Source organism: Misgurnus anguillicaudatus, chromosome 2 (assembly GCF_027580225.2).
Source record: "Misgurnus anguillicaudatus chromosome 2, ASM2758022v2, whole genome shotgun sequence".
NCBI lineage: Eukaryota > Metazoa > Chordata > Actinopteri > Cypriniformes > Cobitidae > Misgurnus > Misgurnus anguillicaudatus.
In genome coordinates, this window is record NC_073338.2 from 4,821,914 (window position 1) to 4,846,363 (window position 24,450).

General features: G+C 47.7%; 32 non-coding genes across 32 annotated transcripts; 16 read left to right on the forward strand and 16 right to left on the reverse strand.

The window, feature by feature from the left end:
* Positions 1–230: 230 nt before the first annotated feature.
* Positions 231–303, reverse strand: trnar-ccu (transfer RNA arginine (anticodon CCU)). Its single transcript has one exon. It is a non-coding gene; the product is annotated as a tRNA-Arg (tRNA).
* A 144-nt stretch (positions 304–447) lies between these two features.
* Positions 448–559, forward strand: trnal-caa (transfer RNA leucine (anticodon CAA)). Its single transcript has 2 exons — positions 448–485; positions 514–559. It is a non-coding gene; the product is annotated as a tRNA-Leu (tRNA).
* Positions 560–1,760: 1,201 nt separating this feature from the next.
* On the reverse strand, positions 1,761–1,833 carry trnar-ccu (transfer RNA arginine (anticodon CCU)). Its single transcript has one exon. It is a non-coding gene; the product is annotated as a tRNA-Arg (tRNA).
* Positions 1,834–1,977: 144 nt separating this feature from the next.
* On the forward strand, positions 1,978–2,089 carry trnal-caa (transfer RNA leucine (anticodon CAA)). The gene is made up of 2 exons: positions 1,978–2,015; positions 2,044–2,089. It is a non-coding gene; the product is annotated as a tRNA-Leu (tRNA).
* Positions 2,090–3,290: 1,201 nt separating this feature from the next.
* trnar-ccu (transfer RNA arginine (anticodon CCU)) lies at positions 3,291–3,363 on the reverse strand. Its single transcript has one exon. It is a non-coding gene; the product is annotated as a tRNA-Arg (tRNA).
* Positions 3,364–3,507: 144 nt separating this feature from the next.
* trnal-caa (transfer RNA leucine (anticodon CAA)) lies at positions 3,508–3,619 on the forward strand. Its single transcript has 2 exons — positions 3,508–3,545; positions 3,574–3,619. It is a non-coding gene; the product is annotated as a tRNA-Leu (tRNA).
* A 1,201-nt stretch (positions 3,620–4,820) lies between these two features.
* trnar-ccu (transfer RNA arginine (anticodon CCU)) lies at positions 4,821–4,893 on the reverse strand. Its single transcript has one exon. It is a non-coding gene; the product is annotated as a tRNA-Arg (tRNA).
* A 144-nt stretch (positions 4,894–5,037) lies between these two features.
* On the forward strand, positions 5,038–5,149 carry trnal-caa (transfer RNA leucine (anticodon CAA)). Its single transcript has 2 exons — positions 5,038–5,075; positions 5,104–5,149. It is a non-coding gene; the product is annotated as a tRNA-Leu (tRNA).
* Positions 5,150–6,350: 1,201 nt separating this feature from the next.
* On the reverse strand, positions 6,351–6,423 carry trnar-ccu (transfer RNA arginine (anticodon CCU)). Its single transcript has one exon. It is a non-coding gene; the product is annotated as a tRNA-Arg (tRNA).
* A 144-nt stretch (positions 6,424–6,567) lies between these two features.
* trnal-caa (transfer RNA leucine (anticodon CAA)) lies at positions 6,568–6,679 on the forward strand. The gene is made up of 2 exons: positions 6,568–6,605; positions 6,634–6,679. It is a non-coding gene; the product is annotated as a tRNA-Leu (tRNA).
* A 1,201-nt stretch (positions 6,680–7,880) lies between these two features.
* Positions 7,881–7,953, reverse strand: trnar-ccu (transfer RNA arginine (anticodon CCU)). The gene has a single exon. It is a non-coding gene; the product is annotated as a tRNA-Arg (tRNA).
* Positions 7,954–8,097: 144 nt separating this feature from the next.
* Positions 8,098–8,209, forward strand: trnal-caa (transfer RNA leucine (anticodon CAA)). Its single transcript has 2 exons — positions 8,098–8,135; positions 8,164–8,209. It is a non-coding gene; the product is annotated as a tRNA-Leu (tRNA).
* Positions 8,210–9,410: 1,201 nt separating this feature from the next.
* trnar-ccu (transfer RNA arginine (anticodon CCU)) lies at positions 9,411–9,483 on the reverse strand. The gene has a single exon. It is a non-coding gene; the product is annotated as a tRNA-Arg (tRNA).
* Positions 9,484–9,627: 144 nt separating this feature from the next.
* Positions 9,628–9,739, forward strand: trnal-caa (transfer RNA leucine (anticodon CAA)). The gene is made up of 2 exons: positions 9,628–9,665; positions 9,694–9,739. It is a non-coding gene; the product is annotated as a tRNA-Leu (tRNA).
* A 1,201-nt stretch (positions 9,740–10,940) lies between these two features.
* trnar-ccu (transfer RNA arginine (anticodon CCU)) lies at positions 10,941–11,013 on the reverse strand. The gene has a single exon. It is a non-coding gene; the product is annotated as a tRNA-Arg (tRNA).
* Positions 11,014–11,157: 144 nt separating this feature from the next.
* On the forward strand, positions 11,158–11,269 carry trnal-caa (transfer RNA leucine (anticodon CAA)). Its single transcript has 2 exons — positions 11,158–11,195; positions 11,224–11,269. It is a non-coding gene; the product is annotated as a tRNA-Leu (tRNA).
* A 1,201-nt stretch (positions 11,270–12,470) lies between these two features.
* Positions 12,471–12,543, reverse strand: trnar-ccu (transfer RNA arginine (anticodon CCU)). The gene has a single exon. It is a non-coding gene; the product is annotated as a tRNA-Arg (tRNA).
* A 144-nt stretch (positions 12,544–12,687) lies between these two features.
* Positions 12,688–12,799, forward strand: trnal-caa (transfer RNA leucine (anticodon CAA)). Its single transcript has 2 exons — positions 12,688–12,725; positions 12,754–12,799. It is a non-coding gene; the product is annotated as a tRNA-Leu (tRNA).
* A 1,201-nt stretch (positions 12,800–14,000) lies between these two features.
* Positions 14,001–14,073, reverse strand: trnar-ccu (transfer RNA arginine (anticodon CCU)). The gene has a single exon. It is a non-coding gene; the product is annotated as a tRNA-Arg (tRNA).
* Positions 14,074–14,217: 144 nt separating this feature from the next.
* On the forward strand, positions 14,218–14,329 carry trnal-caa (transfer RNA leucine (anticodon CAA)). Its single transcript has 2 exons — positions 14,218–14,255; positions 14,284–14,329. It is a non-coding gene; the product is annotated as a tRNA-Leu (tRNA).
* A 1,201-nt stretch (positions 14,330–15,530) lies between these two features.
* On the reverse strand, positions 15,531–15,603 carry trnar-ccu (transfer RNA arginine (anticodon CCU)). Its single transcript has one exon. It is a non-coding gene; the product is annotated as a tRNA-Arg (tRNA).
* Positions 15,604–15,747: 144 nt separating this feature from the next.
* On the forward strand, positions 15,748–15,859 carry trnal-caa (transfer RNA leucine (anticodon CAA)). Its single transcript has 2 exons — positions 15,748–15,785; positions 15,814–15,859. It is a non-coding gene; the product is annotated as a tRNA-Leu (tRNA).
* A 1,201-nt stretch (positions 15,860–17,060) lies between these two features.
* Positions 17,061–17,133, reverse strand: trnar-ccu (transfer RNA arginine (anticodon CCU)). Its single transcript has one exon. It is a non-coding gene; the product is annotated as a tRNA-Arg (tRNA).
* A 144-nt stretch (positions 17,134–17,277) lies between these two features.
* trnal-caa (transfer RNA leucine (anticodon CAA)) lies at positions 17,278–17,389 on the forward strand. The gene is made up of 2 exons: positions 17,278–17,315; positions 17,344–17,389. It is a non-coding gene; the product is annotated as a tRNA-Leu (tRNA).
* A 1,201-nt stretch (positions 17,390–18,590) lies between these two features.
* Positions 18,591–18,663, reverse strand: trnar-ccu (transfer RNA arginine (anticodon CCU)). Its single transcript has one exon. It is a non-coding gene; the product is annotated as a tRNA-Arg (tRNA).
* Positions 18,664–18,807: 144 nt separating this feature from the next.
* Positions 18,808–18,919, forward strand: trnal-caa (transfer RNA leucine (anticodon CAA)). Its single transcript has 2 exons — positions 18,808–18,845; positions 18,874–18,919. It is a non-coding gene; the product is annotated as a tRNA-Leu (tRNA).
* A 1,201-nt stretch (positions 18,920–20,120) lies between these two features.
* On the reverse strand, positions 20,121–20,193 carry trnar-ccu (transfer RNA arginine (anticodon CCU)). Its single transcript has one exon. It is a non-coding gene; the product is annotated as a tRNA-Arg (tRNA).
* A 144-nt stretch (positions 20,194–20,337) lies between these two features.
* Positions 20,338–20,449, forward strand: trnal-caa (transfer RNA leucine (anticodon CAA)). Its single transcript has 2 exons — positions 20,338–20,375; positions 20,404–20,449. It is a non-coding gene; the product is annotated as a tRNA-Leu (tRNA).
* Positions 20,450–21,650: 1,201 nt separating this feature from the next.
* Positions 21,651–21,723, reverse strand: trnar-ccu (transfer RNA arginine (anticodon CCU)). The gene has a single exon. It is a non-coding gene; the product is annotated as a tRNA-Arg (tRNA).
* A 144-nt stretch (positions 21,724–21,867) lies between these two features.
* On the forward strand, positions 21,868–21,979 carry trnal-caa (transfer RNA leucine (anticodon CAA)). Its single transcript has 2 exons — positions 21,868–21,905; positions 21,934–21,979. It is a non-coding gene; the product is annotated as a tRNA-Leu (tRNA).
* Positions 21,980–23,180: 1,201 nt separating this feature from the next.
* On the reverse strand, positions 23,181–23,253 carry trnar-ccu (transfer RNA arginine (anticodon CCU)). The gene has a single exon. It is a non-coding gene; the product is annotated as a tRNA-Arg (tRNA).
* A 144-nt stretch (positions 23,254–23,397) lies between these two features.
* Positions 23,398–23,509, forward strand: trnal-caa (transfer RNA leucine (anticodon CAA)). The gene is made up of 2 exons: positions 23,398–23,435; positions 23,464–23,509. It is a non-coding gene; the product is annotated as a tRNA-Leu (tRNA).
* Positions 23,510–24,450: the final 941 nt, after the last annotated feature.

Below are 24,450 nucleotides of genomic sequence, written 5' to 3' on the forward strand. Positions count from 1 at the left end.
TGCCAAGGATTTAGGTGTCTTGAATAAACTCGTAATTAAGAAACAAGGTACAGCTGCCTTTCCAAAGACGAGAACTCGTGGTGAAACGACGTGATGTTTTGTCAGCGTTTTCTCAGAGCCGGAGCCATGCAGGCTTTCAATTAAAGGACTCCTAGCAGAGGATGGTTTCGATCCATCGACCTCTGGGTTATGGGCCCAGCACGCTTCCGCTGCGCCACTCTGCTGAAGCGCACCCCAGATGGGACTCGAACCCACAATCCCTGGCTTAGGAGGCCAGTGCCTTATCCATTAGGCCACTGGGGCTTGGGGGTCACGCACATGGACCATGTTCTGTTGGACCATCAACATACACAGACATGCTACAATGGATTGCATGACATGTTGGGAGAACAGAGAACTGACATGACTTTGGACACGGTAACATCTGCCTTGGGCCCTTAGCGCCGTGTCAGAATGGCCGAGCGGTCTAAGGCGCCAGACTCAAGGGTGTTCGACCTTCTCAGTTTGTGAGGTTTCTGGTCTCCCAATGGAGGCGTGGGTTCAAATCCCACTTCTGACAAAAGGTTTTTGGCGAGGCATTGAAACTATCATAGTTCTCCCTCTGGATGCCTTGGTGCAAATCTCATTAACAACAAGTTTTCAAATGTAAGCACTGTCATCAGTTGGAATATCTGAAAGGGCCAATTTCAAAGTTTCTCCTAGGAAGGAATCTCATTTCCCACAACATGCTCTGAATAAATTCTTTCATTAACATCACTTTGGCAATGGGTGGATCTGAATGTGCCAATTTCAGACTCTCTCCTAGAAATGTCCCACATCCATGGCATTGATGATCAGGCCCCTTTCTCAAAAGCGCGCACGTGTGATTCATGAAAACGAATGTACCCATAGAAAGCACGCGTACGCCTCACTTTCAGACGTGAAATCTATAAATAGCAAATGAGCTTGAAATTGTGCGCAGCTGAACAGTTGCGGAATTTTAATCGATGCCTAATTAATGCCACTGACATATAAAAGAGCGCCTGTCAGTGTTTAAATCCTTTTAGAGCAGCAAAAATGGCTTATATTTCCAAAAACCTACAGCGATCGGACAAGCAAAAGCGCGTGCGTCTGCTCAGACCCTGACATGGCGCTAGGCACTTTTCCACGTCAAAGACAGTTTTAATAAATATGGCCTTTGCCGTGGATTTTGGGGACGCACACTTTACGATCAAATCTGTGCGTACGCGCGCTTTATAAATGAGGCTCCAGGTGTCTTGAATAGGCTTGTAATTAAGAAAAAAAGCACAGCCGCCTTTGCAAAGATAAGGACTCATGGTGAAACGACGTAATGTCTTGTCAGCGTTTTCTCAGAGCCATGCAGGCTTTTAACTAAAGGACTCCTAGCAGAGGATGGTTTCGATCCATCGACCTCTGGGTTATGGGCCCAGCACGCTTCCGCTGCGCCACTCTGCTTACACGTGCACCGGGCGCGACTCCACCTACCGTCCCTAGCCTAGGAGGCCACACTGATGTAGAATGTTGCCATCATGCCAAGGATTTAGGTGTCTTGAATAAACTCGTAATTAAGAAACAAGGTACAGCTGCCTTTCCAAAGACGAGAACTCGTGGTGAAACGACGTGATGTTTTGTCAGCGTTTTCTCAGAGCCGGAGCCATGCAGGCTTTCAATTAAAGGACTCCTAGCAGAGGATGGTTTCGATCCATCGACCTCTGGGTTATGGGCCCAGCACGCTTCCGCTGCGCCACTCTGCTGAAGCGCACCCCAGATGGGACTCGAACCCACAATCCCTGGCTTAGGAGGCCAGTGCCTTATCCATTAGGCCACTGGGGCTTGGGGGTCACGCACATGGACCATGTTCTGTTGGACCATCAACATACACAGACATGCTACAATGGATTGCATGACATGTTGGGAGAACAGAGAACTGACATGACTTTGGACACGGTAACATCTGCCTTGGGCCGTTAGCGCCGTGTCAGAATGGCCGAGCGGTCTAAGGCGCCAGACTCAAGGGTGTTCGACCTTCTCAGTTTGTGAGGTTTCTGGTCTCCCAATGGAGGCGTGGGTTCAAATCCCACTTCTGACAAAAGGTTTTTGGCGAGGCATTGAAACTATCATAGTTCTCCCTCTGGATGCCTTGGTGCAAATCTCATTCACAACAAGTTTTCAAATGTAAGCACTGTCATCAGTTGGAATATCTGAAAGGGCCAATTTCAAAGTTTCTCCTAGGAAGGAATCTCATTTCCCACAACATGCTCTGAATAAATTCTTTCATTAACATCACTTTGGCAATGGGTTTATCTGAATGTGCCAATTTCAGACTCTCTCCTAGAAATGTCCCACATCCATGGCATTGATGATCAGGCCCCTTTCTCAAAAGCGCGCACGTGTGATTCATGAAAACGAATGTACCCATAGAAAGCACGCGTACGCCTCACTTTCAGACGTGAAATCTATAAATCGCAAATGAGCTTGAAATTGTGCGCAGCTGAACAGTTGCGGAATTTTAATCGATGCCTAATTAATGCCACTGACATATAAAAGAGCGCCTGTCAGTGTTTAAATCCTTTTAGAGCAGCAAAAATGGCTTATATTTCCAAAAACCTACAGCGATCGGACAAGCAAAAGCGCGTGCGTCTGCTCAGACCCTGACATGGCGCTAGGCACTTTTCCACGTCAAAGACAGTTTTAATAAATATGGCCTTTGCCGTGGATTTTGGGGACGCACACTTTACGATCAAATCTGTGCGTACGCGCGCTTTATAAATGAGGCTCCAGGTGTCTTGAATAGGCTTGTAATTAAGAAAAAAAGCACAGCCGCCTTTGCAAAGATGAGGACTCATGGTGAAACGACGTAATGTCTTGTCAGCGTTTTCTCAGAGCCATGCAGGCTTTTAACTAAAGGACTCCTAGCAGAGGATGGTTTCGATCCATCGACCTCTGGGTTATGGGCCCAGCACGCTTCCGCTGCGCCACTCTGCTTACACGTGCACCGGGCGCGACTCCACCTACCGTCCCTAGCCTAGGAGGCCACACTGATGTAGAATGTTGCCATCATGCCAAGGATTCAGGTGTCTTGAATAAACTCGTAATTAAGAAACAAGGTACAGCTGCCTTTCCAAAGACGAGGACTCGTGGTGAAACGACGTGATGTTTTGTCAGCGTTTTCTCAGAGCCGGAGCCATGCAGGCTTTTAATTAAAGGACTCCTAGCAGAGGATGGTTTCGATCCATCGACCTCTGGGTTATGGGCCCAGCACGCTTCCGCTGCGCCACTCTGCTGAAGCGCACCCCAGATGGGACTCGAACCCACAATCCCTGGCTTAGGAGGCCAGTGCCTTATCCATTAGGCCACTGGGGCTTGGGGGTCACGCACATGGACCATGTTCTGTTGGACCATCAACATACACAGACATGCTACAATGGATTGCATGACATGTTGGGAGAACAGAGAACTGACATGACTTTGGACACGGTAACATCTGCCTTGGGCCCTTAGCGCCGTGTCAGAATGGCCGAGCTGTCTAAGGCGCCAGACTCAAGGGTGTTCGACCTTCTCAGTTTGTGAGGTTTCTGGTCTCCCAATGGAGGCGTGGGTTCAAATCCCACTTCTGACAAAAGGTTTTTGGCGAGGCATTGAAACTATCATAGTTCTCCCTCTGGATGCCTTGGTGCAAATCTCATTAACAACAAGTTTTCAAATGTAAGCACTGTCATCAGTTGGAATATCTGAAAGGGCCAATTTCAAAGTTTCTCCTAGGAAGGAATCTCATTTCCCACAACATGCTCTGAATAAATTCTTTCATTAACATCACTTTGGCAATGGGTGGATCTGAATGTGCCAATTTCAGACTCTCTCCTAGAAATGTCCCACATCCATGGCATTGATGATCAGGCCCCTTTCTCAAAAGCGCGCACGTGTGATTCATGAAAACGAATGTACCCATAGAAAGCACGCGTACGCCTCACTTTCAGACGTGAAATCTATAAATAGCAAATGAGCTTGAAATTGTTTGCAGCTGAACAGTTGCGGAATTTTAATCGATGCCTAATTAATGCCACTGACATATAAAAGAGCGCCTGTCAGTGTTTAAATCCTTTTAGAGCAGCAAAAATGGCTTATATTTCCAAAAACCTACAGCGATCGGACAAGCAAAAGCGCGTGCGTCTGCTCAGACCCTGACATGGCGCTAGGCACTTTTCCACGTCAAAGACAGTTTTAATAAATATGGCCTTTGCCGTGGATTTTGGGGACGCACACTTTACGATCAAATCTGTGCGTACGCGCGCTTTATAAATGAGGCTCCAGGTGTCTTGAATAGGCTTGTAATTAAGAAAAAAAGCACAGCCGCCTTTGCAAAGATGAGGACTCATGGTGAAACGACGTAATGTCTTGTCAGCGTTTTCTCAGAGCCATGCAGGCTTTTAACTAAAGGACTCCTAGCAGAGGATGGTTTCGATCCATCGACCTCTGGGTTATGGGCCCAGCACGCTTCCGCTGCGCCACTCTGCTTACACGTGCACCGGGCGCGACTCCACCTACCGTCCCTAGCCTAGGAGGCCACACTGATGTAGAATGTTGCCATCATGCCAAGGATTCAGGTGTCTTGAATAAACTCGTAATTAAGAAACAAGGTACAGCTGCCTTTCCAAAGACGAGGACTCGTGGTGAAACGACGTGATGTTTTGTCAGCGTTTTCTCAGAGCCGGAGCCATGCAGGCTTTTAATTAAAGGACTCCTAGCAGAGGATGGTTTCGATCCATCGACCTCTGGGTTATGGGCCCAGCACGCTTCCGCTGCGCCACTCTGCTGAAGCGCACCCCAGATGGGACTCGAACCCACAATCCCTGGCTTAGGAGGCCAGTGCCTTATCCATTAGGCCACTGGGGCTTGGGGGTCACGCACATGGACCATGTTCTGTTGGACCATCAACATACACAGACATGCTACAATGGATTGCATGACATGTTGGGAGAACAGAGAACTGACATGACTTTGGACACGGTAACATCTGCCTTGGGCCCTTAGCGCCGTGTCAGAATGGCCGAGCTGTCTAAGGCGCCAGACTCAAGGGTGTTCGACCTTCTCAGTTTGTGAGGTTTCTGGTCTCCCAATGGAGGCGTGGGTTCAAATCCCACTTCTGACAAAAGGTTTTTGGCGAGGCATTGAAACTATCATAGTTCTCCCTCTGGATGCCTTGGTGCAAATCTCATTAACAACAAGTTTTCAAATGTAAGCACTGTCATCAGTTGGAATATCTGAAAGGGCCAATTTCAAAGTTTCTCCTAGGAAGGAATCTCATTTCCCACAACATGCTCTGAATAAATTCTTTCATTAACATCACTTTGGCAATGGGTGGATCTGAATGTGCCAATTTCAGACTCTCTCCTAGAAATGTCCCACATCCATGGCATTGATGATCAGGCCCCTTTCTCAAAAGCGCGCACGTGTGATTCATGAAAACGAATGTACCCATAGAAAGCACGCGTACGCCTCACTTTCAGACGTGAAATCTATAAATAGCAAATGAGCTTGAAATTGTTTGCAGCTGAACAGTTGCGGAATTTTAATCGATGCCTAATTAATGCCACTGACATATAAAAGAGCGCCTGTCAGTGTTTAAATCCTTTTAGAGCAGCAAAAATGGCTTATATTTCCAAAAACCTACAGCGATCGGACAAGCAAAAGCGCGTGCGTCTGCTCAGACCCTGACATGGCGCTAGGCACTTTTCCACGTCAAAGACAGTTTTAATAAATATGGCCTTTGCCGTGGATTTTGGGGACGCACACTTTACGATCAAATCTGTGCGTACGCGCGCTTTATAAATGAGGCTCCAGGTGTCTTGAATAGGCTTGTAATTAAGAAAAAAAGCACAGCCGCCTTTGCAAAGATAAGGACTCATGGTGAAACGACGTAATGTCTTGTCAGCGTTTTCTCAGAGCCATGCAGGCTTTTAACTAAAGGACTCCTAGCAGAGGATGGTTTCGATCCATCGACCTCTGGGTTATGGGCCCAGCACGCTTCCGCTGCGCCACTCTGCTTACACGTGCACCGGGCGCGACTCCACCTACCGTCCCTAGCCTAGGAGGCCACACTGATGTAGAATGTTGCCATCATGCCAAGGATTTAGGTGTCTTGAATAAACTCGTAATTAAGAAACAAGGTACAGCTGCCTTTCCAAAGACGAGAACTCGTGGTGAAACGACGTGATGTTTTGTCAGCGTTTTCTCAGAGCCGGAGCCATGCAGGCTTTCAATTAAAGGACTCCTAGCAGAGGATGGTTTCGATCCATCGACCTCTGGGTTATGGGCCCAGCACGCTTCCGCTGCGCCACTCTGCTGAAGCGCACCCCAGATGGGACTCGAACCCACAATCCCTGGCTTAGGAGGCCAGTGCCTTATCCATTAGGCCACTGGGGCTTGGGGGTCACGCACATGGACCATGTTCTGTTGGACCATCAACATACACAGACATGCTACAATGGATTGCATGACATGTTGGGAGAACAGAGAACTGACATGACTTTGGACACGGTAACATCTGCCTTGGGCCGTTAGCGCCGTGTCAGAATGGCCGAGCGGTCTAAGGCGCCAGACTCAAGGGTGTTCGACCTTCTCAGTTTGTGAGGTTTCTGGTCTCCCAATGGAGGCGTGGGTTCAAATCCCACTTCTGACAAAAGGTTTTTGGCGAGGCATTGAAACTATCATAGTTCTCCCTCTGGATGCCTTGGTGCAAATCTCATTCACAACAAGTTTTCAAATGTAAGCACTGTCATCAGTTGGAATATCTGAAAGGGCCAATTTCAAAGTTTCTCCTAGGAAGGAATCTCATTTCCCACAACATGCTCTGAATAAATTCTTTCATTAACATCACTTTGGCAATGGGTTTATCTGAATGTGCCAATTTCAGACTCTCTCCTAGAAATGTCCCACATCCATGGCATTGATGATCAGGCCCCTTTCTCAAAAGCGCGCACGTGTGATTCATGAAAACGAATGTACCCATAGAAAGCACGCGTACGCCTCACTTTCAGACGTGAAATCTATAAATCGCAAATGAGCTTGAAATTGTGCGCAGCTGAACAGTTGCGGAATTTTAATCGATGCCTAATTAATGCCACTGACATATAAAAGAGCGCCTGTCAGTGTTTAAATCCTTTTAGAGCAGCAAAAATGGCTTATATTTCCAAAAACCTACAGCGATCGGACAAGCAAAAGCGCGTGCGTCTGCTCAGACCCTGACATGGCGCTAGGCACTTTTCCACGTCAAAGACAGTTTTAATAAATATGGCCTTTGCCGTGGATTTTGGGGACGCACACTTTACGATCAAATCTGTGCGTACGCGCGCTTTATAAATGAGGCTCCAGGTGTCTTGAATAGGCTTGTAATTAAGAAAAAAAGCACAGCCGCCTTTGCAAAGATGAGGACTCATGGTGAAACGACGTAATGTCTTGTCAGCGTTTTCTCAGAGCCATGCAGGCTTTTAACTAAAGGACTCCTAGCAGAGGATGGTTTCGATCCATCGACCTCTGGGTTATGGGCCCAGCACGCTTCCGCTGCGCCACTCTGCTTACACGTGCACCGGGCGCGACTCCACCTACCGTCCCTAGCCTAGGAGGCCACACTGATGTAGAATGTTGCCATCATGCCAAGGATTCAGGTGTCTTGAATAAACTCGTAATTAAGAAACAAGGTACAGCTGCCTTTCCAAAGACGAGGACTCGTGGTGAAACGACGTGATGTTTTGTCAGCGTTTTCTCAGAGCCGGAGCCATGCAGGCTTTTAATTAAAGGACTCCTAGCAGAGGATGGTTTCGATCCATCGACCTCTGGGTTATGGGCCCAGCACGCTTCCGCTGCGCCACTCTGCTGAAGCGCACCCCAGATGGGACTCGAACCCACAATCCCTGGCTTAGGAGGCCAGTGCCTTATCCATTAGGCCACTGGGGCTTGGGGGTCACGCACATGGACCATGTTCTGTTGGACCATCAACATACACAGACATGCTACAATGGATTGCATGACATGTTGGGAGAACAGAGAACTGACATGACTTTGGACACGGTAACATCTGCCTTGGGCCCTTAGCGCCGTGTCAGAATGGCCGAGCTGTCTAAGGCGCCAGACTCAAGGGTGTTCGACCTTCTCAGTTTGTGAGGTTTCTGGTCTCCCAATGGAGGCGTGGGTTCAAATCCCACTTCTGACAAAAGGTTTTTGGCGAGGCATTGAAACTATCATAGTTCTCCCTCTGGATGCCTTGGTGCAAATCTCATTAACAACAAGTTTTCAAATGTAAGCACTGTCATCAGTTGGAATATCTGAAAGGGCCAATTTCAAAGTTTCTCCTAGGAAGGAATCTCATTTCCCACAACATGCTCTGAATAAATTCTTTCATTAACATCACTTTGGCAATGGGTGGATCTGAATGTGCCAATTTCAGACTCTCTCCTAGAAATGTCCCACATCCATGGCATTGATGATCAGGCCCCTTTCTCAAAAGCGCGCACGTGTGATTCATGAAAACGAATGTACCCATAGAAAGCACGCGTACGCCTCACTTTCAGACGTGAAATCTATAAATAGCAAATGAGCTTGAAATTGTTTGCAGCTGAACAGTTGCGGAATTTTAATCGATGCCTAATTAATGCCACTGACATATAAAAGAGCGCCTGTCAGTGTTTAAATCCTTTTAGAGCAGCAAAAATGGCTTATATTTCCAAAAACCTACAGCGATCGGACAAGCAAAAGCGCGTGCGTCTGCTCAGACCCTGACATGGCGCTAGGCACTTTTCCACGTCAAAGACAGTTTTAATAAATATGGCCTTTGCCGTGGATTTTGGGGACGCACACTTTACGATCAAATCTGTGCGTACGCGCGCTTTATAAATGAGGCTCCAGGTGTCTTGAATAGGCTTGTAATTAAGAAAAAAAGCACAGCCGCCTTTGCAAAGATAAGGACTCATGGTGAAACGACGTAATGTCTTGTCAGCGTTTTCTCAGAGCCATGCAGGCTTTTAACTAAAGGACTCCTAGCAGAGGATGGTTTCGATCCATCGACCTCTGGGTTATGGGCCCAGCACGCTTCCGCTGCGCCACTCTGCTTACACGTGCACCGGGCGCGACTCCACCTACCGTCCCTAGCCTAGGAGGCCACACTGATGTAGAATGTTGCCATCATGCCAAGGATTTAGGTGTCTTGAATAAACTCGTAATTAAGAAACAAGGTACAGCTGCCTTTCCAAAGACGAGAACTCGTGGTGAAACGACGTGATGTTTTGTCAGCGTTTTCTCAGAGCCGGAGCCATGCAGGCTTTCAATTAAAGGACTCCTAGCAGAGGATGGTTTCGATCCATCGACCTCTGGGTTATGGGCCCAGCACGCTTCCGCTGCGCCACTCTGCTGAAGCGCACCCCAGATGGGACTCGAACCCACAATCCCTGGCTTAGGAGGCCAGTGCCTTATCCATTAGGCCACTGGGGCTTGGGGGTCACGCACATGGACCATGTTCTGTTGGACCATCAACATACACAGACATGCTACAATGGATTGCATGACATGTTGGGAGAACAGAGAACTGACATGACTTTGGACACGGTAACATCTGCCTTGGGCCGTTAGCGCCGTGTCAGAATGGCCGAGCGGTCTAAGGCGCCAGACTCAAGGGTGTTCGACCTTCTCAGTTTGTGAGGTTTCTGGTCTCCCAATGGAGGCGTGGGTTCAAATCCCACTTCTGACAAAAGGTTTTTGGCGAGGCATTGAAACTATCATAGTTCTCCCTCTGGATGCCTTGGTGCAAATCTCATTCACAACAAGTTTTCAAATGTAAGCACTGTCATCAGTTGGAATATCTGAAAGGGCCAATTTCAAAGTTTCTCCTAGGAAGGAATCTCATTTCCCACAACATGCTCTGAATAAATTCTTTCATTAACATCACTTTGGCAATGGGTTTATCTGAATGTGCCAATTTCAGACTCTCTCCTAGAAATGTCCCACATCCATGGCATTGATGATCAGGCCCCTTTCTCAAAAGCGCGCACGTGTGATTCATGAAAACGAATGTACCCATAGAAAGCACGCGTACGCCTCACTTTCAGACGTGAAATCTATAAATCGCAAATGAGCTTGAAATTGTGCGCAGCTGAACAGTTGCGGAATTTTAATCGATGCCTAATTAATGCCACTGACATATAAAAGAGCGCCTGTCAGTGTTTAAATCCTTTTAGAGCAGCAAAAATGGCTTATATTTCCAAAAACCTACAGCGATCGGACAAGCAAAAGCGCGTGCGTCTGCTCAGACCCTGACATGGCGCTAGGCACTTTTCCACGTCAAAGACAGTTTTAATAAATATGGCCTTTGCCGTGGATTTTGGGGACGCACACTTTACGATCAAATCTGTGCGTACGCGCGCTTTATAAATGAGGCTCCAGGTGTCTTGAATAGGCTTGTAATTAAGAAAAAAAGCACAGCCGCCTTTGCAAAGATGAGGACTCATGGTGAAACGACGTAATGTCTTGTCAGCGTTTTCTCAGAGCCATGCAGGCTTTTAACTAAAGGACTCCTAGCAGAGGATGGTTTCGATCCATCGACCTCTGGGTTATGGGCCCAGCACGCTTCCGCTGCGCCACTCTGCTTACACGTGCACCGGGCGCGACTCCACCTACCGTCCCTAGCCTAGGAGGCCACACTGATGTAGAATGTTGCCATCATGCCAAGGATTCAGGTGTCTTGAATAAACTCGTAATTAAGAAACAAGGTACAGCTGCCTTTCCAAAGACGAGGACTCGTGGTGAAACGACGTGATGTTTTGTCAGCGTTTTCTCAGAGCCGGAGCCATGCAGGCTTTTAATTAAAGGACTCCTAGCAGAGGATGGTTTCGATCCATCGACCTCTGGGTTATGGGCCCAGCACGCTTCCGCTGCGCCACTCTGCTGAAGCGCACCCCAGATGGGACTCGAACCCACAATCCCTGGCTTAGGAGGCCAGTGCCTTATCCATTAGGCCACTGGGGCTTGGGGGTCACGCACATGGACCATGTTCTGTTGGACCATCAACATACACAGACATGCTACAATGGATTGCATGACATGTTGGGAGAACAGAGAACTGACATGACTTTGGACACGGTAACATCTGCCTTGGGCCCTTAGCGCCGTGTCAGAATGGCCGAGCTGTCTAAGGCGCCAGACTCAAGGGTGTTCGACCTTCTCAGTTTGTGAGGTTTCTGGTCTCCCAATGGAGGCGTGGGTTCAAATCCCACTTCTGACAAAAGGTTTTTGGCGAGGCATTGAAACTATCATAGTTCTCCCTCTGGATGCCTTGGTGCAAATCTCATTAACAACAAGTTTTCAAATGTAAGCACTGTCATCAGTTGGAATATCTGAAAGGGCCAATTTCAAAGTTTCTCCTAGGAAGGAATCTCATTTCCCACAACATGCTCTGAATAAATTCTTTCATTAACATCACTTTGGCAATGGGTGGATCTGAATGTGCCAATTTCAGACTCTCTCCTAGAAATGTCCCACATCCATGGCATTGATGATCAGGCCCCTTTCTCAAAAGCGCGCACGTGTGATTCATGAAAACGAATGTACCCATAGAAAGCACGCGTACGCCTCACTTTCAGACGTGAAATCTATAAATAGCAAATGAGCTTGAAATTGTTTGCAGCTGAACAGTTGCGGAATTTTAATCGATGCCTAATTAATGCCACTGACATATAAAAGAGCGCCTGTCAGTGTTTAAATCCTTTTAGAGCAGCAAAAATGGCTTATATTTCCAAAAACCTACAGCGATCGGACAAGCAAAAGCGCGTGCGTCTGCTCAGACCCTGACATGGCGCTAGGCACTTTTCCACGTCAAAGACAGTTTTAATAAATATGGCCTTTGCCGTGGATTTTGGGGACGCACACTTTACGATCAAATCTGTGCGTACGCGCGCTTTATAAATGAGGCTCCAGGTGTCTTGAATAGGCTTGTAATTAAGAAAAAAAGCACAGCCGCCTTTGCAAAGATAAGGACTCATGGTGAAACGACGTAATGTCTTGTCAGCGTTTTCTCAGAGCCATGCAGGCTTTTAACTAAAGGACTCCTAGCAGAGGATGGTTTCGATCCATCGACCTCTGGGTTATGGGCCCAGCACGCTTCCGCTGCGCCACTCTGCTTACACGTGCACCGGGCGCGACTCCACCTACCGTCCCTAGCCTAGGAGGCCACACTGATGTAGAATGTTGCCATCATGCCAAGGATTTAGGTGTCTTGAATAAACTCGTAATTAAGAAACAAGGTACAGCTGCCTTTCCAAAGACGAGAACTCGTGGTGAAACGACGTGATGTTTTGTCAGCGTTTTCTCAGAGCCGGAGCCATGCAGGCTTTCAATTAAAGGACTCCTAGCAGAGGATGGTTTCGATCCATCGACCTCTGGGTTATGGGCCCAGCACGCTTCCGCTGCGCCACTCTGCTGAAGCGCACCCCAGATGGGACTCGAACCCACAATCCCTGGCTTAGGAGGCCAGTGCCTTATCCATTAGGCCACTGGGGCTTGGGGGTCACGCACATGGACCATGTTCTGTTGGACCATCAACATACACAGACATGCTACAATGGATTGCATGACATGTTGGGAGAACAGAGAACTGACATGACTTTGGACACGGTAACATCTGCCTTGGGCCGTTAGCGCCGTGTCAGAATGGCCGAGCGGTCTAAGGCGCCAGACTCAAGGGTGTTCGACCTTCTCAGTTTGTGAGGTTTCTGGTCTCCCAATGGAGGCGTGGGTTCAAATCCCACTTCTGACAAAAGGTTTTTGGCGAGGCATTGAAACTATCATAGTTCTCCCTCTGGATGCCTTGGTGCAAATCTCATTCACAACAAGTTTTCAAATGTAAGCACTGTCATCAGTTGGAATATCTGAAAGGGCCAATTTCAAAGTTTCTCCTAGGAAGGAATCTCATTTCCCACAACATGCTCTGAATAAATTCTTTCATTAACATCACTTTGGCAATGGGTTTATCTGAATGTGCCAATTTCAGACTCTCTCCTAGAAATGTCCCACATCCATGGCATTGATGATCAGGCCCCTTTCTCAAAAGCGCGCACGTGTGATTCATGAAAACGAATGTACCCATAGAAAGCACGCGTACGCCTCACTTTCAGACGTGAAATCTATAAATCGCAAATGAGCTTGAAATTGTGCGCAGCTGAACAGTTGCGGAATTTTAATCGATGCCTAATTAATGCCACTGACATATAAAAGAGCGCCTGTCAGTGTTTAAATCCTTTTAGAGCAGCAAAAATGGCTTATATTTCCAAAAACCTACAGCGATCGGACAAGCAAAAGCGCGTGCGTCTGCTCAGACCCTGACATGGCGCTAGGCACTTTTCCACGTCAAAGACAGTTTTAATAAATATGGCCTTTGCCGTGGATTTTGGGGACGCACACTTTACGATCAAATCTGTGCGTACGCGCGCTTTATAAATGAGGCTCCAGGTGTCTTGAATAGGCTTGTAATTAAGAAAAAAAGCACAGCCGCCTTTGCAAAGATGAGGACTCATGGTGAAACGACGTAATGTCTTGTCAGCGTTTTCTCAGAGCCATGCAGGCTTTTAACTAAAGGACTCCTAGCAGAGGATGGTTTCGATCCATCGACCTCTGGGTTATGGGCCCAGCACGCTTCCGCTGCGCCACTCTGCTTACACGTGCACCGGGCGCGACTCCACCTACCGTCCCTAGCCTAGGAGGCCACACTGATGTAGAATGTTGCCATCATGCCAAGGATTCAGGTGTCTTGAATAAACTCGTAATTAAGAAACAAGGTACAGCTGCCTTTCCAAAGACGAGGACTCGTGGTGAAACGACGTGATGTTTTGTCAGCGTTTTCTCAGAGCCGGAGCCATGCAGGCTTTTAATTAAAGGACTCCTAGCAGAGGATGGTTTCGATCCATCGACCTCTGGGTTATGGGCCCAGCACGCTTCCGCTGCGCCACTCTGCTGAAGCGCACCCCAGATGGGACTCGAACCCACAATCCCTGGCTTAGGAGGCCAGTGCCTTATCCATTAGGCCACTGGGGCTTGGGGGTCACGCACATGGACCATGTTCTGTTGGACCATCAACATACACAGACATGCTACAATGGATTGCATGACATGTTGGGAGAACAGAGAACTGACATGACTTTGGACACGGTAACATCTGCCTTGGGCCCTTAGCGCCGTGTCAGAATGGCCGAGCTGTCTAAGGCGCCAGACTCAAGGGTGTTCGACCTTCTCAGTTTGTGAGGTTTCTGGTCTCCCAATGGAGGCGTGGGTTCAAATCCCACTTCTGACAAAAGGTTTTTGGCGAGGCATTGAAACTATCATAGTTCTCCCTCTGGATGCCTTGGTGCAAATCTCATTAACAACAAGTTTTCAAATGTAAGCACTGTCATCAGTTGGAATATCTGAAAGGGCCAATTTCAAAGTTTCTCCTAGGAAGGAATCTCATTTCCCACAACATGCTCTGAATAAATTCTTTCATTAACATCACTTTGGCAATGGGTGGATCTGAATGTGCCAATTTCAGACTCTCTCCTAGAAATGTCCCACATCCATGGCATTGATGATCAGGCCCCTTTCTCAAAAGCGCGCACGTGTGATTCATGAAAACGAATGTACCCATAGAAAGCACGCGTACGCCTCACTTTCAGACGTGAAATCTATAAATAGCAAATGAGCTTGAAATTGTTTGCAGCTGAACAGTTGCGGAATTTTAATCGATGCCTAATTAATGCCACTGACATATAAAAGAGCGCCTGTCAGTGTTTAAATCCTTTTAGAGCAGCAAAAATGGCTTATATTTCCAAAAACCTACAGCGATCGGACAAGCAAAAGCGCGTGCGTCTGCTCAGACCCTGACATGGCGCTAGGCACTTTTCCACGTCAAAGACAGTTTTAATAAATATGGCCTTTGCCGTGGATTTTGGGGACGCACACTTTACGATCAAATCTGTGCGTACGCGCGCTTTATAAATGAGGCTCCAGGTGTCTTGAATAGGCTTGTAATTAAGAAAAAAAGCACAGCCGCCTTTGCAAAGATAAGGACTCATGGTGAAACGACGTAATGTCTTGTCAGCGTTTTCTCAGAGCCATGCAGGCTTTTAACTAAAGGACTCCTAGCAGAGGATGGTTTCGATCCATCGACCTCTGGGTTATGGGCCCAGCACGCTTCCGCTGCGCCACTCTGCTTACACGTGCACCGGGCGCGACTCCACCTACCGTCCCTAGCCTAGGAGGCCACACTGATGTAGAATGTTGCCATCATGCCAAGGATTTAGGTGTCTTGAATAAACTCGTAATTAAGAAACAAGGTACAGCTGCCTTTCCAAAGACGAGAACTCGTGGTGAAACGACGTGATGTTTTGTCAGCGTTTTCTCAGAGCCGGAGCCATGCAGGCTTTCAATTAAAGGACTCCTAGCAGAGGATGGTTTCGATCCATCGACCTCTGGGTTATGGGCCCAGCACGCTTCCGCTGCGCCACTCTGCTGAAGCGCACCCCAGATGGGACTCGAACCCACAATCCCTGGCTTAGGAGGCCAGTGCCTTATCCATTAGGCCACTGGGGCTTGGGGGTCACGCACATGGACCATGTTCTGTTGGACCATCAACATACACAGACATGCTACAATGGATTGCATGACATGTTGGGAGAACAGAGAACTGACATGACTTTGGACACGGTAACATCTGCCTTGGGCCGTTAGCGCCGTGTCAGAATGGCCGAGCGGTCTAAGGCGCCAGACTCAAGGGTGTTCGACCTTCTCAGTTTGTGAGGTTTCTGGTCTCCCAATGGAGGCGTGGGTTCAAATCCCACTTCTGACAAAAGGTTTTTGGCGAGGCATTGAAACTATCATAGTTCTCCCTCTGGATGCCTTGGTGCAAATCTCATTCACAACAAGTTTTCAAATGTAAGCACTGTCATCAGTTGGAATATCTGAAAGGGCCAATTTCAAAGTTTCTCCTAGGAAGGAATCTCATTTCCCACAACATGCTCTGAATAAATTCTTTCATTAACATCACTTTGGCAATGGGTTTATCTGAATGTGCCAATTTCAGACTCTCTCCTAGAAATGTCCCACATCCATGGCATTGATGATCAGGCCCCTTTCTCAAAAGCGCGCACGTGTGATTCATGAAAACGAATGTACCCATAGAAAGCACGCGTACGCCTCACTTTCAGACGTGAAATCTATAAATCGCAAATGAGCTTGAAATTGTGCGCAGCTGAACAGTTGCGGAATTTTAATCGATGCCTAATTAATGCCACTGACATATAAAAGAGCGCCTGTCAGTGTTTAAATCCTTTTAGAGCAGCAAAAATGGCTTATATTTCCAAAAACCTACAGCGATCGGACAAGCAAAAGCGCGTGCGTCTGCTCAGACCCTGACATGGCGCTAGGCACTTTTCCACGTCAAAGACAGTTTTAATAAATATGGCCTTTGCCGTGGATTTTGGGGACGCACACTTTACGATCAAATCTGTGCGTACGCGCGCTTTATAAATGAGGCTCCAGGTGTCTTGAATAGGCTTGTAATTAAGAAAAAAAGCACAGCCGCCTTTGCAAAGATGAGGACTCATGGTGAAACGACGTAATGTCTTGTCAGCGTTTTCTCAGAGCCATGCAGGCTTTTAACTAAAGGACTCCTAGCAGAGGATGGTTTCGATCCATCGACCTCTGGGTTATGGGCCCAGCACGCTTCCGCTGCGCCACTCTGCTTACACGTGCACCGGGCGCGACTCCACCTACCGTCCCTAGCCTAGGAGGCCACACTGATGTAGAATGTTGCCATCATGCCAAGGATTCAGGTGTCTTGAATAAACTCGTAATTAAGAAACAAGGTACAGCTGCCTTTCCAAAGACGAGGACTCGTGGTGAAACGACGTGATGTTTTGTCAGCGTTTTCTCAGAGCCGGAGCCATGCAGGCTTTTAATTAAAGGACTCCTAGCAGAGGATGGTTTCGATCCATCGACCTCTGGGTTATGGGCCCAGCACGCTTCCGCTGCGCCACTCTGCTGAAGCGCACCCCAGATGGGACTCGAACCCACAATCCCTGGCTTAGGAGGCCAGTGCCTTATCCATTAGGCCACTGGGGCTTGGGGGTCACGCACATGGACCATGTTCTGTTGGACCATCAACATACACAGACATGCTACAATGGATTGCATGACATGTTGGGAGAACAGAGAACTGACATGACTTTGGACACGGTAACATCTGCCTTGGGCCCTTAGCGCCGTGTCAGAATGGCCGAGCTGTCTAAGGCGCCAGACTCAAGGGTGTTCGACCTTCTCAGTTTGTGAGGTTTCTGGTCTCCCAATGGAGGCGTGGGTTCAAATCCCACTTCTGACAAAAGGTTTTTGGCGAGGCATTGAAACTATCATAGTTCTCCCTCTGGATGCCTTGGTGCAAATCTCATTAACAACAAGTTTTCAAATGTAAGCACTGTCATCAGTTGGAATATCTGAAAGGGCCAATTTCAAAGTTTCTCCTAGGAAGGAATCTCATTTCCCACAACATGCTCTGAATAAATTCTTTCATTAACATCACTTTGGCAATGGGTGGATCTGAATGTGCCAATTTCAGACTCTCTCCTAGAAATGTCCCACATCCATGGCATTGATGATCAGGCCCCTTTCTCAAAAGCGCGCACGTGTGATTCATGAAAACGAATGTACCCATAGAAAGCACGCGTACGCCTCACTTTCAGACGTGAAATCTATAAATAGCAAATGAGCTTGAAATTGTTTGCAGCTGAACAGTTGCGGAATTTTAATCGATGCCTAATTAATGCCACTGACATATAAAAGAGCGCCTGTCAGTGTTTAAATCCTTTTAGAGCAGCAAAAATGGCTTATATTTCCAAAAACCTACAGCGATCGGACAAGCAAAAGCGCGTGCGTCTGCTCAGACCCTGACATGGCGCTAGGCACTTTTCCACGTCAAAGACAGTTTTAATAAATATGGCCTTTGCCGTGGATTTTGGGGACGCACACTTTACGATCAAATCTGTGCGTACGCGCGCTTTATAAATGAGGCTCCAGGTGTCTTGAATAGGCTTGTAATTAAGAAAAAAAGCACAGCCGCCTTTGCAAAGATAAGGACTCATGGTGAAACGACGTAATGTCTTGTCAGCGTTTTCTCAGAGCCATGCAGGCTTTTAACTAAAGGACTCCTAGCAGAGGATGGTTTCGATCCATCGACCTCTGGGTTATGGGCCCAGCACGCTTCCGCTGCGCCACTCTGCTTACACGTGCACCGGGCGCGACTCCACCTACCGTCCCTAGCCTAGGAGGCCACACTGATGTAGAATGTTGCCATCATGCCAAGGATTTAGGTGTCTTGAATAAACTCGTAATTAAGAAACAAGGTACAGCTGCCTTTCCAAAGACGAGAACTCGTGGTGAAACGACGTGATGTTTTGTCAGCGTTTTCTCAGAGCCGGAGCCATGCAGGCTTTCAATTAAAGGACTCCTAGCAGAGGATGGTTTCGATCCATCGACCTCTGGGTTATGGGCCCAGCACGCTTCCGCTGCGCCACTCTGCTGAAGCGCACCCCAGATGGGACTCGAACCCACAATCCCTGGCTTAGGAGGCCAGTGCCTTATCCATTAGGCCACTGGGGCTTGGGGGTCACGCACATGGACCATGTTCTGTTGGACCATCAACATACACAGACATGCTACAATGGATTGCATGACATGTTGGGAGAACAGAGAACTGACATGACTTTGGACACGGTAACATCTGCCTTGGGCCGTTAGCGCCGTGTCAGAATGGCCGAGCGGTCTAAGGCGCCAGACTCAAGGGTGTTCGACCTTCTCAGTTTGTGAGGTTTCTGGTCTCCCAATGGAGGCGTGGGTTCAAATCCCACTTCTGACAAAAGGTTTTTGGCGAGGCATTGAAACTATCATAGTTCTCCCTCTGGATGCCTTGGTGCAAATCTCATTCACAACAAGTTTTCAAATGTAAGCACTGTCATCAGTTGGAATATCTGAAAGGGCCAATTTCAAAGTTTCTCCTAGGAAGGAATCTCATTTCCCACAACATGCTCTGAATAAATTCTTTCATTAACATCACTTTGGCAATGGGTTTATCTGAATGTGCCAATTTCAGACTCTCTCCTAGAAATGTCCCACATCCATGGCATTGATGATCAGGCCCCTTTCTCAAAAGCGCGCACGTGTGATTCATGAAAACGAATGTACCCATAGAAAGCACGCGTACGCCTCACTTTCAGACGTGAAATCTATAAATCGCAAATGAGCTTGAAATTGTGCGCAGCTGAACAGTTGCGGAATTTTAATCGATGCCTAATTAATGCCACTGACATATAAAAGAGCGCCTGTCAGTGTTTAAATCCTTTTAGAGCAGCAAAAATGGCTTATATTTCCAAAAACCTACAGCGATCGGACAAGCAAAAGCGCGTGCGTCTGCTCAGACCCTGACATGGCGCTAGGCACTTTTCCACGTCAAAGACAGTTTTAATAAATATGGCCTTTGCCGTGGATTTTGGGGACGCACACTTTACGATCAAATCTGTGCGTACGCGCGCTTTATAAATGAGGCTCCAGGTGTCTTGAATAGGCTTGTAATTAAGAAAAAAAGCACAGCCGCCTTTGCAAAGATGAGGACTCATGGTGAAACGACGTAATGTCTTGTCAGCGTTTTCTCAGAGCCATGCAGGCTTTTAACTAAAGGACTCCTAGCAGAGGATGGTTTCGATCCATCGACCTCTGGGTTATGGGCCCAGCACGCTTCCGCTGCGCCACTCTGCTTACACGTGCACCGGGCGCGACTCCACCTACCGTCCCTAGCCTAGGAGGCCACACTGATGTAGAATGTTGCCATCATGCCAAGGATTCAGGTGTCTTGAATAAACTCGTAATTAAGAAACAAGGTACAGCTGCCTTTCCAAAGACGAGGACTCGTGGTGAAACGACGTGATGTTTTGTCAGCGTTTTCTCAGAGCCGGAGCCATGCAGGCTTTTAATTAAAGGACTCCTAGCAGAGGATGGTTTCGATCCATCGACCTCTGGGTTATGGGCCCAGCACGCTTCCGCTGCGCCACTCTGCTGAAGCGCACCCCAGATGGGACTCGAACCCACAATCCCTGGCTTAGGAGGCCAGTGCCTTATCCATTAGGCCACTGGGGCTTGGGGGTCACGCACATGGACCATGTTCTGTTGGACCATCAACATACACAGACATGCTACAATGGATTGCATGACATGTTGGGAGAACAGAGAACTGACATGACTTTGGACACGGTAACATCTGCCTTGGGCCCTTAGCGCCGTGTCAGAATGGCCGAGCTGTCTAAGGCGCCAGACTCAAGGGTGTTCGACCTTCTCAGTTTGTGAGGTTTCTGGTCTCCCAATGGAGGCGTGGGTTCAAATCCCACTTCTGACAAAAGGTTTTTGGCGAGGCATTGAAACTATCATAGTTCTCCCTCTGGATGCCTTGGTGCAAATCTCATTAACAACAAGTTTTCAAATGTAAGCACTGTCATCAGTTGGAATATCTGAAAGGGCCAATTTCAAAGTTTCTCCTAGGAAGGAATCTCATTTCCCACAACATGCTCTGAATAAATTCTTTCATTAACATCACTTTGGCAATGGGTGGATCTGAATGTGCCAATTTCAGACTCTCTCCTAGAAATGTCCCACATCCATGGCATTGATGATCAGGCCCCTTTCTCAAAAGCGCGCACGTGTGATTCATGAAAACGAATGTACCCATAGAAAGCACGCGTACGCCTCACTTTCAGACGTGAAATCTATAAATAGCAAATGAGCTTGAAATTGTTTGCAGCTGAACAGTTGCGGAATTTTAATCGATGCCTAATTAATGCCACTGACATATAAAAGAGCGCCTGTCAGTGTTTAAATCCTTTTAGAGCAGCAAAAATGGCTTATATTTCCAAAAACCTACAGCGATCGGACAAGCAAAAGCGCGTGCGTCTGCTCAGACCCTGACATGGCGCTAGGCACTTTTCCACGTCAAAGACAGTTTTAATAAATATGGCCTTTGCCGTGGATTTTGGGGACGCACACTTTACGATCAAATCTGTGCGTACGCGCGCTTTATAAATGAGGCTCCAGGTGTCTTGAATAGGCTTGTAATTAAGAAAAAAAGCACAGCCGCCTTTGCAAAGATAAGGACTCATGGTGAAACGACGTAATGTCTTGTCAGCGTTTTCTCAGAGCCATGCAGGCTTTTAACTAAAGGACTCCTAGCAGAGGATGGTTTCGATCCATCGACCTCTGGGTTATGGGCCCAGCACGCTTCCGCTGCGCCACTCTGCTTACACGTGCACCGGGCGCGACTCCACCTACCGTCCCTAGCCTAGGAGGCCACACTGATGTAGAATGTTGCCATCATGCCAAGGATTTAGGTGTCTTGAATAAACTCGTAATTAAGAAACAAGGTACAGCTGCCTTTCCAAAGACGAGAACTCGTGGTGAAACGACGTGATGTTTTGTCAGCGTTTTCTCAGAGCCGGAGCCATGCAGGCTTTCAATTAAAGGACTCCTAGCAGAGGATGGTTTCGATCCATCGACCTCTGGGTTATGGGCCCAGCACGCTTCCGCTGCGCCACTCTGCTGAAGCGCACCCCAGATGGGACTCGAACCCACAATCCCTGGCTTAGGAGGCCAGTGCCTTATCCATTAGGCCACTGGGGCTTGGGGGTCACGCACATGGACCATGTTCTGTTGGACCATCAACATACACAGACATGCTACAATGGATTGCATGACATGTTGGGAGAACAGAGAACTGACATGACTTTGGACACGGTAACATCTGCCTTGGGCCGTTAGCGCCGTGTCAGAATGGCCGAGCGGTCTAAGGCGCCAGACTCAAGGGTGTTCGACCTTCTCAGTTTGTGAGGTTTCTGGTCTCCCAATGGAGGCGTGGGTTCAAATCCCACTTCTGACAAAAGGTTTTTGGCGAGGCATTGAAACTATCATAGTTCTCCCTCTGGATGCCTTGGTGCAAATCTCATTCACAACAAGTTTTCAAATGTAAGCACTGTCATCAGTTGGAATATCTGAAAGGGCCAATTTCAAAGTTTCTCCTAGGAAGGAATCTCATTTCCCACAACATGCTCTGAATAAATTCTTTCATTAACATCACTTTGGCAATGGGTTTATCTGAATGTGCCAATTTCAGACTCTCTCCTAGAAATGTCCCACATCCATGGCATTGATGATCAGGCCCCTTTCTCAAAAGCGCGCACGTGTGATTCATGAAAACGAATGTACCCATAGAAAGCACGCGTACGCCTCACTTTCAGACGTGAAATCTATAAATCGCAAATGAGCTTGAAATTGTGCGCAGCTGAACAGTTGCGGAATTTTAATCGATGCCTAATTAATGCCACTGACATATAAAAGAGCGCCTGTCAGTGTTTAAATCCTTTTAGAGCAGCAAAAATGGCTTATATTTCCAAAAACCTACAGCGATCGGACAAGCAAAAGCGCGTGCGTCTGCTCAGACCCTGACATGGCGCTAGGCACTTTTCCACGTCAAAGACAGTTTTAATAAATATGGCCTTTGCCGTGGATTTTGGGGACGCACACTTTACGATCAAATCTGTGCGTACGCGCGCTTTATAAATGAGGCTCCAGGTGTCTTGAATAGGCTTGTAATTAAGAAAAAAAGCACAGCCGCCTTTGCAAAGATGAGGACTCATGGTGAAACGACGTAATGTCTTGTCAGCGTTTTCTCAGAGCCATGCAGGCTTTTAACTAAAGGACTCCTAGCAGAGGATGGTTTCGATCCATCGACCTCTGGGTTATGGGCCCAGCACGCTTCCGCTGCGCCACTCTGCTTACACGTGCACCGGGCGCGACTCCACCTACCGTCCCTAGCCTAGGAGGCCACACTGATGTAGAATGTTGCCATCATGCCAAGGATTCAGGTGTCTTGAATAAACTCGTAATTAAGAAACAAGGTACAGCTGCCTTTCCAAAGACGAGGACTCGTGGTGAAACGACGTGATGTTTTGTCAGCGTTTTCTCAGAGCCGGAGCCATGCAGGCTTTTAATTAAAGGACTCCTAGCAGAGGATGGTTTCGATCCATCGACCTCTGGGTTATGGGCCCAGCACGCTTCCGCTGCGCCACTCTGCTGAAGCGCACCCCAGATGGGACTCGAACCCACAATCCCTGGCTTAGGAGGCCAGTGCCTTATCCATTAGGCCACTGGGGCTTGGGGGTCACGCACATGGACCATGTTCTGTTGGACCATCAACATACACAGACATGCTACAATGGATTGCATGACATGTTGGGAGAACAGAGAACTGACATGACTTTGGACACGGTAACATCTGCCTTGGGCCCTTAGCGCCGTGTCAGAATGGCCGAGCTGTCTAAGGCGCCAGACTCAAGGGTGTTCGACCTTCTCAGTTTGTGAGGTTTCTGGTCTCCCAATGGAGGCGTGGGTTCAAATCCCACTTCTGACAAAAGGTTTTTGGCGAGGCATTGAAACTATCATAGTTCTCCCTCTGGATGCCTTGGTGCAAATCTCATTAACAACAAGTTTTCAAATGTAAGCACTGTCATCAGTTGGAATATCTGAAAGGGCCAATTTCAAAGTTTCTCCTAGGAAGGAATCTCATTTCCCACAACATGCTCTGAATAAATTCTTTCATTAACATCACTTTGGCAATGGGTGGATCTGAATGTGCCAATTTCAGACTCTCTCCTAGAAATGTCCCACATCCATGGCATTGATGATCAGGCCCCTTTCTCAAAAGCGCGCACGTGTGATTCATGAAAACGAATGTACCCATAGAAAGCACGCGTACGCCTCACTTTCAGACGTGAAATCTATAAATAGCAAATGAGCTTGAAATTGTTTGCAGCTGAACAGTTGCGGAATTTTAATCGATGCCTAATTAATGCCACTGACATATAAAAGAGCGCCTGTCAGTGTTTAAATCCTTTTAGAGCAGCAAAAATGGCTTATATTTCCAAAAACCTACAGCGATCGGACAAGCAAAAGCGCGTGCGTCTGCTCAGACCCTGACATGGCGCTAGGCACTTTTCCACGTCAAAGACAGTTTTAATAAATATGGCCTTTGCCGTGGATTTTGGGGACGCACACTTTACGATCAAATCTGTGCGTACGCGCGCTTTATAAATGAGGCTCCAGGTGTCTTGAATAGGCTTGTAATTAAGAAAAAAAGCACAGCCGCCTTTGCAAAGATAAGGACTCATGGTGAAACGACGTAATGTCTTGTCAGCGTTTTCTCAGAGCCATGCAGGCTTTTAACTAAAGGACTCCTAGCAGAGGATGGTTTCGATCCATCGACCTCTGGGTTATGGGCCCAGCACGCTTCCGCTGCGCCACTCTGCTTACACGTGCACCGGGCGCGACTCCACCTACCGTCCCTAGCCTAGG